At 41.7% G+C, this 17950-nt stretch overlaps 1 protein-coding gene and 1 non-coding gene across 3 annotated transcripts in view; one reads left to right on the plus strand and one right to left on the minus strand.

Moving 5' to 3' along the window:
* The window catches only part of KLF12 (Kruppel like factor 12), a 440849-nt gene that overhangs the window by 359386 nt on the left and 63513 nt on the right, over positions 1-17950 (minus strand). The gene's annotated exons all lie outside the window — the stretch shown is intronic.
* LOC114809355 lies at positions 9805-9942 on the plus strand. Its single transcript, XR_003757142.1, has one exon. It is a non-coding gene; the product is annotated as a small nucleolar RNA SNORA7 (small nucleolar RNA).

Genomic DNA, 17950 nt, shown 5'->3' on the forward strand with positions numbered 1-17950 from the left:
CAAGACTGAGCTTCTCAACTTCCCTCCCAAGCCCGGTCCTCTCCCAGACTTCCCTATCACCGTGGATGGCACGACCATCCTTCCTGTCTCTCAGGCCCGCAAACTTCGTGTCATTCGCTTGACTCGTCTCTCTCATTCACCCCACACATCCTATCCGTTACCAAGACCTGCCGGTTTCACCTTTATAATATCGCCAAGATCCGCCCTTTCCTCTCCACCCAAACGGCTCTCGTTATATCCAGCTAGACTTCTGTGTCAGCCTTCTCTCTGACCTCCCTTCCTCCTCTCTCGCCCCGCTCCAGTCTATTCTTCACTCCGCTGCCCGGCTCATCTTCCTGCAGAAATGATCTGGGCATGTCCACTCCCCTTCTTAAACAACTCCAGTGGTTGCTATCAACCTTCCGCTCCAAACAAAAACTCCTCACTCTAGGCTTCAAGGCTCTCCATCACCTTGCCCCTTCCTACCTCTCCTCCCTTCTCTCTTTCTACTGCCCGCTCCGCTCCTCTGCCCCCCACCTCCTCACTGTCCCTCAGACTCGCCTATCCCGCCGTCGACCCTTGGGCCACGTCCTCCCGCGGTCCTGAAATGCCCTCCCTCCTCACCTCCGCCAAACTAATTCTCTTGCCCTCTTCAAAACCCTACTTAAAACTCACCTCCTCCTAGAGGCCTTCCCTGACTGAGCTCCCTTTCTCCCTCTACTCCCTCTACCGCCCCCCCTTCACCTCTCCACAGCTTAACCCTCTTTTCCCCCCATTTCCCTCTGCTCCTCCCCCTCTCCCTCAGCACTGTACTCGTCTGCTCAACTGTATATATTTTCATTACCCTATTTATTTTGTTAATGAAATGTACATCGCCTTGATTCTATTTAGTTGCCATTGTTTTTATGAGATGTTCTTCCTCTTGACTCTATTTATTGCCATTGTTCTTGTCTGTCTGTCTCCCCCGATTAGACTGTAAGGCCGTCAAACGGCAGGGACTGTCTCTATCTGTTGCTGACTTGTTCATTCCAAGCACTTAGTACAGTGCTCTGCACATAGTAAGCACTCAATAAATACTATTGAATGAATGAATGAATGAATTATATGGCATAGGTGGGATTAAAACAGATCTATCAGATAAGTTAAATTACTTGCCCCAGGTCACCCTACAGACATGTGGCATAGATGGAATGAGTACAGTTCTAGACTGGAAGCTCGTTGTGGGCAGCAAATGTATCTGTTCATTGTTGCACTGAACACTCCCAAGGGCTTAGCATAGTGCTCTGCACACAGTAAGTGCTCAATAAATACAAATGAATGAATAATGAAACCAGGTCCTCTGTATCCCAGGCCCCTGCTCTTTCTACTAAGCGACGCTGCTCCTCCAGAAATGTCCTTCGTAGTCAAGGAAACTGTATTTTATTTTGTATTTTACGTTTACCCACAAAAGGATTGGGATCAAAGACTATGTAAGGAGGAAGATGACAGCTACATCTCTTAAAGTCTATAAAAAGAAAAATGGCATTTATCTTCATAACACGTCCACTGAGAATATTTATACCTAATATTTACAAATATGAACATTTGATTGTATGCCACAGCAGCTCAGATAGCAATTGATTAAGCTACACTTCTATAAGATTTATTTGGAAAATGCAAATGATAGTGACAATCAATAAACAGATAACCCAGGCATAGTCATACATATGTCCATGGAAGTAAATAACTATAATAAAATTAAATTCATTTTGGAATGGACACCAGGCTGTGCTAAGTTTCACTGAACAGTTTTAGGAGATTTGTGGAAACAGATTGAAAGAGAAGTTATGGATAGGAAACTTTATTGGGTGGATCCAGAAAAGTGCTTCGAAAGAGAAAACGAGATGTCTAGGAGTTAGGATAAAAATGTGAGTAGAGAATAGTAGCGTCTTTTTACTTACAAGAGCAATAGAATTAAAGGTACAAAGAATTTTTTTCAGAAACCCTTGAGTTGAATGAATGCTTGGAATAGAGAGGCTCCTTTGGAATGGAAACTCTGGGACAATCCTATTACCAACAGGCAGAATCAAGGACAGATTCAGACAATGAAAACAGAAAATGGAACAACATAGATAGATGTTCTTAAAGTGGACAAGGTGTATTATGGATTAACAATCATCTGCCCTTCTTTTGAGAAAGTTCATATGGATAAAATCCCATTATAAGCGATACTATCATCACACCCAAAGACCAGAGGCGTGATATAAACTGGATTATACACAGCCTCAAATTTTTACTCAGCCATATGGAGATTGCTCTTCCTTGAGGTTTTCTGGATAACATTTCATTCATTTTTTATTGGTGTCCCTCTGCAGAGATTTCTCTTCAATACTGTTGTCTATCTGCTCTCCTCTGGGTCAAATAATTTAGGGGTATACTATGTCAACCTCAGTTTAATCTTTCTTGCTGGCTTGATGTGGCCGCTGAACTTTGCAGCCAGGAGATGATGGATAATAATAATGTTGGTATTTGTTAAGTGTTTACTATGTGCCGAGCACTGTTCTAAGCGCTGGGGTAGACACAGGGGAATCAGGTTGTCCCATGTGGGGCTCACAGTCTTAATCCCCATTTTACAGATGAGGGAACTGAGGCACAGAGAAGTTAAGTGACTTGCCCACAGTCACACAGCCGACAAGTGGCAGAGCTGGGATTCGAACTCATGAGCCCTGATTCCAAAGCCCGTGCTCTTTCCACTGAGCCACGCTGCTTCTCTATGGATGGATGAGTACGAGGTTTGGATAGGTGATCCACCGGTTTGAGGAATTTCACCTAGCATTATCTGATGGATCCACTGGGGATGTTCTGGATGGGTTAGGACTCTACTGAAGCTCTGACGGTGAACGAGAGCCTTCCGCTAGTGACTCCTTTCCTCGTAACCTTTTCGATTCATATACGTTGGGTTCAAACCCATCCCTTTGACATTTTCCTTGACTCATCTCTCTCATGAAACCCACATATTCAATCTGGCACTGAATCCTATCGATTCTTCTGAACATTGATAAAATTCACCCTTTTCTCCCCATCCATACTGACACTGTGCTGATCCAAACACTTACCCTTTCCTGCCTAACTACTGAATCTGCCTCCTTGCTGACCTCCCTACTTCTTTCCCTCCATTCCAGTTCATACTTCACTCTCCTGCCCAGATCATTTTTTGAAAAAAATTCAGTCCATGTCTCCCGAATTGTCAAGAATCTCCAGTGGTTACCCATCCACTTCTACATCAAACAGAAACTCCTTACCATAGGTTTTAAAGCAATCAATCAGCTTGCCCTTACTTTACCAAACTGATCCATTACAGCTCAGCCCACACAATTCATTGCTTCTCTAGTGCCAGCTTGCTCACTGTTCCCCAATCTCATCTAGCTCGCTGCCGACTCCTCTCCCACGTCCTCCATCTGACCTGGAACACCCTCCCCCTCCAAATCTGCCAGACCAACACTTTCTCGACTTTCAAAGCCTTATTAAGGTCACAATTCCTCCTAACGGCCTTCCCCAATTAAGCCCTTTTTATTCAACTCCCTCTCCCTTTTGTTTGTAGAGACTTAGTATTCATTCCACGCTCAGCCCCAAAACAATTATGTTCATTCTATAATTCATTTATTTGTTTTAATCAATAAATGGTATTTACTGAATGCTTACTATGTGCAGAACATTTTACTGCGTGCTTGGGAGAAAACAACATTAGCAGACACATTCCCTTCCATTAATGCCAGTATTCCTGTCTAGACTGTGACCTAACTGCAGGCAGGGTACACGTCTACCAACTCTGTTGTACTGTACTCTCCCAAGTCCTTACCAAAGTGTTCTGCACACAGAAAGATCGCGGGCTTGGGAATCAGAGGTCATGGGTTTTAATCTTGGCTCCACCATCTGTCTGCAGTGTGACCTTGGGCAAACCACTTAACTTCTCTGTGCCTCAGTTACCTCAACTGTAAAATAGGGATTCAAGCTGTGAGCCTCATGTGGGACAACCTGATTACCTTGTATCTATCCCAGTGCTTGGAACAGTGCTTGGCACATAGTAAGTGCTTAACAAATACCATCATTATTATTATTATTATGTTGTGCACACAGCATAGACTTGTCTGCTGTGTGACCTTGGGCAAGTCACTTCACTTCTCTGTGCCTCAGTTACCTCATCTGTAAAATGAGGATTGGGACTGTGAGCCCCATGTGGGACAGGGACTGCGTCCAACCTGATTTGCTTGTATCCATCCCAGCGCTTGGTACAGTGCCTGGTACATAGTAAGCACTTAGGAAATACCATCATTATATTATTATTAAGTGCTCAGTAAATAACACTGATTTATTGTCTTTATCATAAGTCATTCTATTTTATGATGGTTGGCTCGAGTTGGTTTATTGGATGGTGGTGCTCGTTCATCAAAATGAATGCTAATTCCTACTTCTAGGGTATAGCAGACTCCTGGGTTCCTTTTCCAGTTCAGAAATGCTTTATGCCATTGGAGTGATACCCTTCCACTGACTGTTTCCTCTCACTCCTCAACTCCAGTGACCTCCTGCTCCATGACCACCTCACACACTCACCAACATGGACACATGCTTGAACTCATCATTTCTAGTCACTTTATAATCTCTACCCTCACCAAATCAGAAATTCCTTTCCCCGACTCCCTCTCCTTCCGCATCATCTACATGCTTGGATTTGTATCCTTTAAACTCTTGATATTCACTCCATCCTCAGCCCCATATAGCTTATGTGAATATCCATAATTTATTGAAATATTTGCCTCTCCCCCTAAAGTGTAAGCTTCTTGTGGACAAGGACCATGTTTACCACCTCTCCTGTCCTGTACCTTTAAGAAAAGGTTCCGCACACAGTATGGCTCAAAAAATACCATTGACTGATTTGAATATTGGGCTTTTTAAACAGAGACCAGGCCAGGATATGAACTGTATGGGGACTCCTCTCTCAAAGAAGTCACATTTAGCCAGTGTGCTATACAACCGTGAAGAAGCTGCATGGCCTAATAGAAAGATCGTGGGCCTAGTGGTCAGAGGATCTGGGTTCTAATAATGACACTGTCACTGACCTGTTGTGTGACCTTGGGTACGTTATTCAACTTCTCTGTGCCTCAGTTTTCACATCTCTGAAATGAGAATTCAATAACTTTTCTGCTTCCTACTTAAACTATGAACAACATGTGGGATAGAGACTGTGTCCACTGCAATTTTTTATATTCCCCAACATTTAGTACAGTACTTGGCACATAATAGGCAATTAATACATATCATAATTATCAATATTATTATTTTTATCTTGGAATGTTTATTTTCAATTCATTTTCCACTGTTACTCATCTATTTTGTGGATGAGCTAGAAAAAAAGCTTCTGAAGGGCAGGAAACCCATCTAGCAACTCAGCTATACTGTACTCTATCTAGTGCTTAGTACAATGTTCAGTAAGCACTCAGTAAATACCACTGATTGATCATTGTTTATCCCCATTTAATCTGTGAGCCCGAGTCCCCTCCAGCCCCATCCCCTTCTTGATAAAGGGATATGTCATATTTATTCATTCAATAGTATTTGTTGAGCGCTTACTATGTGCAGAGCACTGTACTAAGCGCTTGGAATGTACAAATCAGTAACAGATAGAGACAGTATATTATCAGCACATTATTTCATACCTAGTAAACATTTCATAATCAATCATATTCATTGAGTGCTTACTGTGTGCATAGAACTGTGCTAAACACTTGGCAGAGTAGAATATAACAAAATGACAGACACATTTCCTACCCACAATGAGCTTATCATCTAGAGCGGGAGAGAGGCATTAATATAAATAAATTAGGAACATGTACATAAATGATGCAGGGCTAGGGGTGGAGATAGTGAATAAAGAGAGTGAATCAGGGCAACGTAGAAGGGAGTGATAAAAGAGGAAATGAGGGCTTAGGGAAGACCTCTTGGAGGAAATGTGCCGTCAATGAAGCTTTGATGGATGGTGGAGTCCATGTCTGCTAGATATGAAGTGGGAAGGCCAGAGGCAGGATATGGGCGAGAGGTTAGCAAGGAGATAGACGAGACTGAGGTACAGTGAGTAGGTTAGCATTAGAGGACTTAAGTGTACAGTCTGGGTTTTAGTAGGAGAGATTACCATTAAATTACTATTTATTAAGTAATAAATATCATTACTATTATTACAATGTTGAGTTATCCAATGACATCGCTCTCTTCCCCTAGGTAAGAGGAGAGAGAAAAGGTAAGACCTATTCCAGGTAGGACATGTATTTGCACTGAACTTAAAGCAGTTGTGATGGGTTGCACTAAGCCATCCACACTCTCTCACAAGACACCACCGTGTTCAGCAGGATGGATACATCGTAAGCTCCCTGAAGGCAGGGAATGTGTCTACCAACTCTATTATAATGTACTCACTGAGGTGCTTAGTACAGTGCTCTGCACAGAGTAAGTGCTCAATAAATACCACTGATTGCTTATTAGATGTCTTATCCCATCTCTGTTCAGATAACAAGATATTTCTGTGGCACCTCATGGGCAGCAGACACTGCTGTGCTCTCACTGGTTTCATAAGCTATGGTGATTATGCCATTCAAGATGGTTGGGGGAGTGTTTTCATCTTGAAAAAAAACAGGGGAAAAGCAGAAATAAAAACCAAGGACAGCAAAAAACAATGAATATACAGTTTCACTTTATACAACTAGATAGAACCAAAGTGGAAAAAGACTGACATATTAAAGCAGTATATAGACATCAGTGATGATGGCAAAGCATATTTATTCCAGGGAAAAGGTCAGCATGATTCATCATTTATACCTCTGGGCAGATTTGCAAGAACAGAAACTAGCAATTGTCCAATTGTGAATCCAGTTCCCGAAAGTAGTTATTCTGAAGAGTAAAGGTACTCCAGGAAGTTTTCACATTATGACTTCCAAGTATGCTTAGTCTACATGTACACCAGATTTGATATTTACAACAAATACATTTTAACTTTACAACACCAAGTCTCCTTTATGGCACTTCATGTCTTGGGCAATGGTGGGGAAGGTATTGAAATATGGAAGCCAGGGAAAATGAGGAAATAATTTCAGAAGCCTCATTTTGGGATAAATAAAGGGATACATCAACAGAGGATGAGAATGGCAGAGCAGGAGAGGCTTGGCAGAGTTATCTAATCGTGAGGTGGAATTGTCAGAGAAAAGAGGAAGATCTATTTTAAATCTGATGAGGTAAAATTTGGCTACCCTACCACGGACCTCAACTTGGAAGCCGCATGGCCTAGTGGTTAGAGCACGGACTTGGGACCTGAAGGACCTGAGTTCTAATCCCGATTCTGCCACTTGTCTGCTGTGTGACCTTGGGCAAGTCACTTCACTTCTCTGGGCCTCAGTTATCTCATCTGTAAAATCGAATTGAAGACTGTGAGGCCCATGGGGAACATGGACTGTGTCCAGCGTGATTACCTTGTATCTACCCCAGAGCTTATAGCAGTGCTTGACACATTGTTAGTGCTTAACAAATACCACTATTATCATTAAGTACAATCGATTTATTACACTAACGGAGCCCGTAATCCTGAATAGATTTGGTGAATATTAGGTATCTGACTTTGGTTAAGAGAAAAGTACATTTCCATTTCAGACCCAGTCTTCAGGAGCCAACTGTGTTCTGTCTGAGGCATACCCACAGAGTGGTTAAATAAACTACAGTGTTGTTTGGATATACATCAAATTGGCTCTTGTAAACATTAGAAACTATAAGCAATTGCAACTCTAGGGTCAGAACAAGGATCCCGTTATTCTAGCTTTCTGTCTTGCTGAATGGCAACAGCATGCTTGGAGGAATAAGATGTTTGTAATATCAAAAGCCACATTCAATTTTGCCTTAGGTGCAGCTGGAGCAATCTCTGAACAATACAACTATATCACAATTCTTTTTTTTTTTAACCTTCTCTTTCCTTTACAAAACTGTTCATGCGTGAATTCTCAGCATTGCTGAATATTTGAGTTTTAAAAGTAAATCATCCAGGTGTGAATGCAGAGACAGAGGAAGAGGTTATTTCAGGGGACTTGTGTGTGTGTGTGTGTGTGTGTGTGTGTGTGTGTACTTATGTGTAAATAGGACTGCCTGATAAATGACAACTAACAGAAATAAATGCCAAATACTCCTTTTTTCCTGAAGATATCCTCTCTCCCAGCTCTTAGCCATAGACTTTGAAGAAAGACAAATGCTTGACTCAATCCTTCCCAACTTGTCGAACATTAGTGATCATATAATGACCCTACGCCTACCTGGGAAACAGAGATGCTATGTCACAGTTACCAGTGACTAAGCCCCCATAATGAATGATGCCAATGAGTAGAATGATTCCCTAAAGGATCAATTCAGGAGATTTTGATGTAGGCTTAGCGATCTTGCTAAAACCTGAAGGAAATCACTGCGACAAGCAGGAGATCGTTATAACTAAAACCATTTTTCACTTACAAATAAGAGAAAGGTATCCTGTGTGTACCTGTGATATAAGCAACATCATCTGGCAAGCCCTGCAGATTCTCGCATTCCTGATACTGTCTGGGACAGAGTTTTGAACTGATCATCATCATGGCTTAGTGGCAAGAGCACAGGCTTGGGAGTCAGAAGTTATGGGTTCTAACCCTGGCTCCCCGACTTGTCAGCTGTGTGACTTTGGGCAAGTCACTTATCTTCTCTGTGTGTCAGTTACCTCATCTGTAAAATGGGGATTAAGACCATGAGCCCCGTGTGGGACAACCTGATAATCTTTTATCTATCACAGCGCTTAGGACAGTGCCTGACACATAGTTATCACTTAACAAAGACCATCATTATTATTATAATATGTGCCAAACTTTCCCTAATTGTATAGCCAATGGCTTGCATTCAGGTGGCTGCCTGGATGTTGAGTGCCTGGCAAATCAATCAGTGGGACATATTGAGTGTTTAGTGTGTGCAGAACATTATGCTAAGCCCTTTGGAGAGTACAATATAACCAAGTTGGTGGGCTTGTTCCCTGCCCACAATGAGCTTACAGTCTAGAGGATGGAAAAATATATAAGGAATTTCATAATAACATCAAAGCCAGCCTATTAGGGCAAGAAATTTCATCTGCTTCCAATACATGACCAACAGTTGGGTATCTCTAGAGGATATTCAATACCAAACGGACTTTAAATCTTTAAATACTAAGGCAAATTTGATGAAAATGCTTATGAGATCGAAGAGCTACACTGGAAAAAGAAGCATTTCAACAACATGAATTTCAGAAGCCTGACAGAGGGGCTGCTTATTACACTCTAGGTTATGTCACAGATTGCAGAACAAGCTAAGAAGCACATGTGTCAAGGGAAAAGATGCCAAGATTGAAAAGTCTGTACATTAGTCATGCTGAAACCAAAGCAGGGCATCACTAAAAGTCTTCAGATCACAAATACTGTAACTCCCATAGACTGATGACTATGCTCTGAAAGTCCACATACAAGAAACCACAGAGATAATATCAAACACTTTCTCAGAATCAGTCAATTCCTAGGAATTGACCATTCATCTTATAAAAACTGAGGCTATGTATCTATGTGCAGCTCACAAACTCTAAATGCAATCAAAGATCTTAGTGCAAGGTCTCTGTACAGTGCTCTGCACACAACATGGAGTTCTTGCTCAATAAATACCATTGGTAGGTTGAACATGGGTAAAACACAGTTGAATTGGAGTGCTGAATGCTATTAGTTGGAGAGCATATCAATCAGTGGTATTTATTGAATGTTCAGTATGTACAGACTCCTCTCAGGGTCGCATCTGGAGAGATCGCAGTACTCCACCAGTCTCGGCTATGGGAGGAAGAGTCAAACTGAGGTATACCTATTCCATTCCTAACTTGAGCAGTGGTTAGCGAGTGGAAGGCGATCTGTTACAAGTCAAAACTCACCCGAGCAGGATAGCAGCAGCATGGGAGAGAGTCAAGGGTGGAGACTTGAGTTTACTGTGGGGAAGGCAGAAATGGTAAACCACTTTCATATTTTGACCAAGAAAACTCTCTGGCTCCACTACCAGAACGATTGCAGATGGAGAGCAGAGCGTTCTGGGAGAGATGTGTCTGTGGTGTGTCTTTGGGTCGGAAAAGATTTAACGGCAAAAGTCAAGACCATGTGCAGAGCACTATATCGAGCACTTGGGAAAGTGCAATACAACAGAATACAGACTTGTTCCCTGCCAATAATGAATTTACAATCTAGAGACAAGCTTACAGTCTAGAGATGACTTTATTGCCCAATGCCACAAGAACAGAAAAGATCATAAAACAGAAGCAGAAAAGGTTAGAATATCCTTTTGGAGACTCATAATTCATTCAATCGTATTTGTTGAGTGCTTACTGTGTGCAGAGCACTGTACTAAGTGCTCGAAGACTGAAATACCAACATGGTGTCAAGGTAAAGACCAAACCACAAACATACAAGGCAAAGATAAGATCCAAACTTCTTTATGGTGGTGAGACCTGGACCAGCCATGAGCACCATAAGAAACTCTTGGAGTAGTTACTCCACTACAGCTGCCTTTATTTAATGGGTGGCCTCAACTGGCAATAGGACAGTAGGACAGTAGTAAAGGCTTAGGAGAGTGCAATACAACAGAGGTGGCAGACACGTTCCCTGCCCACATGTGTTGAAATACGACTAAGTGATGCACTGTAAACCCGGTCGACAAAAGAAAAGTTTTATAGATACAAAAGAGCAAATCTTCCCGTGATAAGACAATATAGTGAACTATTGGCAAATGGCAAGGAAGGAAGAGGACTTGTCTGAAAGGCAGCGATTAGAAATGGGTAGTTGACTTGAGGCAGAGGGTTCAGGAAGATCCTGATTCCAAAACCAGAAATGAAAAGAGCAGCAGGCACCAGGGTAGCAAATGCAACGCTGCGGCTGCGGCAAGAAACAGCCTTTTGATGCACGTCATACAGAAAGGAATGTCAATCACATTGGACTTAACCGCCATCCTTTCTCACAGTGATAAAATCAGGCCAGCAGAAGCAACAGCTCCAAATCGGAAAGACATCTCTAAACTCACTCTATACTACCATTCTCTTCAAAAGGAAAATACAAGGCAATCTCTTAGAGTAGTCATCTGTAAATGCATTTATTCACTTTGCCTATAAATAATAATAATAATAAAGATGGCATCTGTTAAGCGCATACTATGTGTCAAGCACTGTTCCAAGCGCTGGGGTAGACACAAGGTAGTCAGGGTGTCCCACGTAGGACTCACAGACTTCATCACCATTTTACAGATGAGGGAAGTGAGTCCCAGAGAAGTGATGTGATTTGCCCAAAAAGTCACGCAGGTGACAAGTGGCAGAAGCAGTATTAGAGCCCACGACCTCTGATTCCCAAGCCCGGGCTCTTTCCACTAAGCCACACTGCTTCTCTATTTTTCCATATTAGTCATTTTTTTTGTCTACCCTCTATCCCATATGAATGGAAATTTTCAGAGAGCAGGTTCTGTGTCTTTTAAATTCTTCCCCAGGAGGTTACTACAGTTCTTGGAATGATGGCACACAATAAGTACTTTTGATGATGTAGTCATTCATTCAGTAACGTTTATTAAGCACTTACTGCATGCAAAATACTGTACTAAGCACTTGGAAAAGTACAATACAACAATACAACAATAAACAGATGCATTCCCTGCCCACAGTCTAGAGTGAGAATATATTGGTGCTATAATTTCTGAAGCATCTATCTTTTCCATCGCTTTCAGTTTCTGGACCAAAAATCATTGCTAATTACAAAGCTGTAAAATCTACTTTATTCTTTGATTCTACAAAGCCTCATCATGATCCTCATCATTTGCTTTATCATCAGCAACAATAGCATTATTTACTGAGCAGCCATATTGTACATATCACAGTTTTAGGGAATAGGCACTGAACTAGTTTATGTAGAAAAGCAGCATGGCCTAGAGGAAAGAACACAGGCTTAGGAGTCAGAGGACATGGGCTCTAATCCCAGCTCCACCACTTGTCTGTTGTGTGACCTTGGGCAAATCACTTCACTTCTCTGGGCCTCAGTTACCTCATCTGTAAAATGGAGATTAAGACTGTGAACCCCATGTGGGACATGGACTGTGTCCTACTTCTTTAGCTTTTATTGACCCCAGGGCTTAGAACAGTGTTTGGCACATAGTAAGTGCTTAACAAATACTTTTATTATTAATATTATTATGTTAGTAGTAATAATAAGAATAAAAGAGGTGCTAAACATAATCTCAAGCACAGAACCTCATATAATACAATCTAAAAATATCTTCTGAACTCTCCTAAAGTGTATGCTCCATATTAAAATTAATTTTAAAAAGATGTCATACAACAGTAATTCATACAAGATTCCTAAAGGATAGTTTCCACATGCCCCTCCTGTTAAGGGTTAAGATATTTAAGAATCGAGTAACTCACATATTGATTACTTATCTAAAACAAATACATCAATATATACATACGTATATATAGATGAATTAAACATAACTAACCCTATTAGTTACATCATTTATTCAAAATAACATAAAATAAATTCAGGCGTTAATTTTATTCAAAGTGAATTTTCCAACTCTAGGTGAAAAATATATCATGTTTTTAAGTTAGGAATTCAAAAAGGACTTGATAAATTTGGATAATTGCCTAGGAAAATCTTTTGTGCTGGAAAACTTTTCATATTGCTAAAAATTCTGCCAATGCTTTCTTTTATAGGACCTCAAAAGAGAAGAACTATTTGTCTGCTAAATTTGTCTGCTAAACAATTTAGTAATGGGGAAGAAAGCACACCTTAGTTGAAGCACAAATAAATACAAAGCACTTACTAGATGAACAAAGGTATCTGAGGAAACCTAGTAAATTGCAGAAAGAGGCAGATCCCATGTGAGTGTTACTTTGTATTCATAATATTCATGCCTGGCTAACTAGGGAAATCAAACTGCAGACTACAAATAACAGGAGTCAGTCTGCCCTTACCTCCACACGCCCCCCAAAAGTTTCGTTCTCTGCTTCTTCCCCTCCGCACTATTATAAACTAAAACAGTTTATAATAACACTTTTGGTGGTAAACACCTGGACTACCACCTTCACAGGAAAACTGTTTCAAACCAGTATAAATCACAAATAAATTAAATGATCATTTGAGGTAAGAAAAAGTCATAGCCTCTGAAATTTCAATAAGTCCAAAAATGAGGATACACTTAATGTAGCATCCATATGTTGCAGTTGGTTGGGAAAGCCCTGATACATGTGACTTCCAGCTGTGTGTTAATAATCGTCAACAAATCAACCTGGAAGCTGGGATAGGCTAGAAACACTCCACTTATCATTTAAGATCTAATAAGAAAATTCTTGCTCTGAGAGATGTTTTGAATCATAAAATCCTGAGAACTAGAGCATTAAACAGCAAAACAAGGTGAATCCTGATTCTTTGAAAGAAAAATTAGAGTGACCCTGAGTTTAGACAGCAGCAATCAAAAGGAGCACAGCCAAGTTACACGAAGGGATTGGGGTGTATGCCAGACCCCAAAGGAGCTTGAGCCACGGTAGATAGAGAAGTTGCTTTCCAGATCCTGGTAGCTGGTCCCAAAATTTGGCATCAGGATCATGGGCCTCCAATATGCCTTTGACAACCAGCCACAGGAAGGAAACTGGTAGAGGGATCCTGTAATGGAACCCATTAAACCCAGTTCTCAGAGTCTAGAGTCAATATGCTAGCCGAACCAGATTCAAGTAAGCTCAGGCAGCTTCCCAGCCCCCTCCTGCCAACTAAGCATTAAGGGAGGAAGGAAGCTAATTGCACTTTAAAATGTTTGGGGGTTTCATTGGCTTTATTTCTCACTTGGAAGGTAATAAAGCCAAAGCAAACACACAAACGTGTAAATACACATTAGGGTCCCTAGTGATTGTCCTTATGCTGCAATCCCTGCTTGAGCAAGAACTTGGAGTTGTTGGAAAGGGCATCCACTTTCCTTTCTCCGTCGGGAAACGTTTTAAAATACAGGGGGAGAGAGGCCTGACTCTCAGTTTTCCTTTGCTTATCATTCTTGGGTGGAACTGGTTTATCAGTCAAGTAGGGCTTCCTAAATCAAACCTAAGCAGAGCTCTGAGATAGTACAGTAGATCTGAAAAGTTGCAACACACTATAGCAGCAGCAGGCTCTAAATTTCAGAAACTGGGTAGCCTCCCCTGATATGAGCTTCTATATCCTAGTCTCATCCACAGATGAACATTGTGAAGTACAATCGTACGATACGGACTGTTGATAACTGGTGTACCATATATTTTCCTGTCAATTATTTGAACAGCTTAGTTGACTGACGCTTCTTTCATAAGATATTTTTTAGCCCCAAAGTCTTGCTTGCATTTGAGGTTGTTTATATCTTTAATCTGTCATGGAGAGTAATTTGACTGTATTTGTTATTTATGCATCAGATAGTCAATTTGCAAGGTATCTGTTATATTAGTCTGAGACAAGTATCACCTTTATATCCTTCGGGATCTTACTGGACCTAATGAGAAGTTTGATAAATGCATTTTAGTCTGTGAAGAGGTCTAGCATGGTATACAAAGAGAATGAAACATCTGAGTTATATAGTGCATACATATCAAAATAATAAAGTATTGATTTTGAGACAGGATTATTTGTGTTTTACAGCCGTTTTCCAACTATTGCAAAGGAATGCAAACCAACTTGATTTTCTTATTTGAACATATCACGTAGAAGGCTAACCCACAGGCTAGATTCTTTCTGAGTTGAAGAAAATGAAATCCCCTTGTAATCTCCAGTAGCTACTTAGGTTGTTGATACTCATCTGGGAGATGACTGAAATCTATAGAGGCATTTTGACTTGTGTTGCAGGGTTGACTAGGGCCTCTTCTCTGAAGGCAGCAAGTAGTGAGGAGTTGAAAGCTTCCTCCTCAATACTTGCATGTAACTATGTCCAATTCCCGCAAAATGAAGGTGTTCAAATTCTTTCGAGACTCTAGGACATGGAAAACTCACCTTGGGCCAGCTTCCCTCCAGCATCATGGCATCCTGCATCCAATGTGACGTGATTCGCTTGTATTTCTCACCCCCAATGTTTAGTGCAGTGCCCGGCACATAGTAAATGCTTAACAAATACCACAATTATTATTATTATTGTTATCATCATCATTATCCTGTATTCAAGCAGGTTCAGTTTGTGGGATGAATGGTCGCTTATTCCCTAACTACATTCCAGACAAATTGTGTGATAATAATGATAATAATAATAGTATCTGTTAAGTGCTTACTATGTGATGAGCACTGTTCTAATCGCTGGGGGAGATACAAGCCAATCACGTTGGACACAGTCCTGTCTCACATGGAGCTCACAGTCTTAATCCCCATTTTATGTGTGAGGTAACTGAGGTACAGAGAACTTCAAAGACTTGCCCAAGGTCATCTAGTAGTGGTGGAGATGGGATTAAAATCCAGGTCCTCTGACTCGCAGGTCTGCACTCTTTCCACTAGGCCACACTGCTTCTCAACTGATTCTATTGCATGACATTCCCAACTAAATGGGCTGGACCAGGGCTTAGCTTTATAAGCACTTGGGGGGTAGCTCCAGCTGTACTGACAGGAAGAGTTGTTGTGGCCTAACCTGACCATGAGGAGAATAATAATAATAATAATAATAATAATGATGGTATTTGGTAAGAGCTTGCTAAAGCGAGTAAAAGGGCATGTCTTTGAATCTTCTCATCAGCGTATGGGGAGAAACTCATTGCATCTCTGCTTTTGCCCTAAATGCTACCAGGATGGTGTTCCCCTGGCAAAATGCCCCATGTTCACGGCCCCATGGTCACGGCCCTTGCCCAGCATGCCTTAGGCTGCAACTGCAAAAAGGTACCAGAACCGTGCCGCCTCACAGAAAGTGCCCCCGGCTCATTTGCAGCTGTGAAGCAGCGCCCTTCGTCTTCTCACCTCCCTCACCACTTCTCTCTGCATTCTCTTTTCCTCAGCTCTGCTCCCTACCCCCGCCACCACGATGTTGGTGGGATTTGGTAAGTGTTTACTATGTTCCAGGCACTGTTCTAAGCTCCAGGGTAGATACAAGCTAATCAGGTTGGACACTGTCCCTGTCCCACATGGGGCTCACAGTCTTAATGGCCATTTTACAGATGAGCTATCTGAGGCCCAGAGAAGTTAAGAGATTCACCCAAGGTCACAAAGCAGACAGGTGATAGAGCTGGGATTAGAGTCCAGGTCCTTCTGACTCCCAGATTTATGCTCTATCCACTAGGCCACACTCCTTATCTAGCATGGTGACCTCTGTCAAGAGAAGAGCACTGGCAGCAACTATGGATTCAGGGTGCTGTGTGATAAAACAATGCTGTGTCTGGTGAAATGCAGAGAAGCGGTGTGGTCTAGTGGAACAAGCAAGGGCCTGGGTTCAGAGGACCTAGGTTCTAATCCCAGCTCTGCCACTTGTTAGCTGTATGACCTCAGGCAACTCTATTAACTTCACTGTGCCTCAGTTATTTAATCTGTAAAATGGAGAGTAAGACTGTGAGCCTTCTGTGGGACAGGAAGTGTGTCCAACTTTATCTCATACCCACCTCAGTGCTTAATACAGCGTCTGGCACATAGTAAGCACCTAAACCAATAACAAGTAATAATAACAATGATAATTGGGGAATTTGCTAAGCGCTTCCTAGGTGCCAAGCACTGTACTAAGTGCTGGGGTAGATGCAAAATATTCAGGCCAGACCCAATCTCTGTCCTGTATAGGAGTCACCTTCTAAGAGGGAGGAAGAACTGGTATCTAATGCCCATTTTACTGATGAGGAAGTGAAGACACAGAGAAGTGAAGTAACTTCCCCAAAGTCACTCAACAGGCAAGTGGCAGAGGTGGGATTAGAACCCTGGTCCTCTGATGCCCAGACCCACTAGGCCACACTGCTTCACATGAAAACATCATCGTGTTTGGCAGCTAGGCACCTGATCTCAACAAGCTCTTAATAGAAAATTCTGCAATGACTCTTGGACTCAAGAGAGGTCAAAAAGAGGACACCAATACTTCCTCCTTGATAACAGAACCAGCCCTAGAATGTTAACAGGTTAAAAATATCCCACCCCTTCCCCAGGGTCCCACAGCTCCCAAACTGGATTTTGTTAATAATAGCAACCAACCAGGACAACCAGAAAGCCTTGGATAAACCAGACTTTCCAAGCAATTGGGCCACTTTGTCGTTCACCTGCTAGATCCCAGCTTTTGAGCTTAGACCCATTTTTAAGTCCCTTTTAGGTAGGTGGAACAATACGTGGGTGTACATTTATATTCGGTTGAGCAATAGGCCACTAGGTCCACATCTCACTCCGGAAACTGCATCCTTATTGAAATCATCTGGAACTTCTGCCATATCCATAATGTTGAGGAAGAAGAATTTTTGCAGATATCTCAGAATTAGGCCTACCCCACACCTGTAGACGATTGCAGGAATACCATTAGGTAAAGGCTATGTGTATAAATATATGTAAAGAATAAATAAAAATAAATATGGGCAAAGAATGAATACTATCTTCCATGTCTTTGCTGAAATAATTTTCTCAAAAATTGGAGCTGAGGCCATAACTTGCTATTTGGGGCAGTTTTCCGGGCTCCTTTGGGGTTAGGAAAGAACATTCAAAGGTCCACTGTAGTATTCTTGCTTTGGTTGGCAAAAGTCCCTCTTTGTGCTGAGAGTGGTTCTATCTGATTTCTCCAGTGAAATTTTGGTACTGTGAAAGGGGATATATTTCTTTTGCAGTGATGGGTAAAAAATCCTTAGTTTGGTGGCCTCTTTAACCTTAGCATCATACCATTTGTTGAACACGGCTGACCTGTCTCATGTTGCGGGCTCTTGTAGGAGTCCTGTTTAGTGTCATCATCAGGG

The sequence above is a fragment of the Ornithorhynchus anatinus genome, chromosome 2, assembly GCF_004115215.2.
Source record: "Ornithorhynchus anatinus isolate Pmale09 chromosome 2, mOrnAna1.pri.v4, whole genome shotgun sequence".
Classification (NCBI taxonomy): domain Eukaryota; kingdom Metazoa; phylum Chordata; class Mammalia; order Monotremata; family Ornithorhynchidae; genus Ornithorhynchus; species Ornithorhynchus anatinus.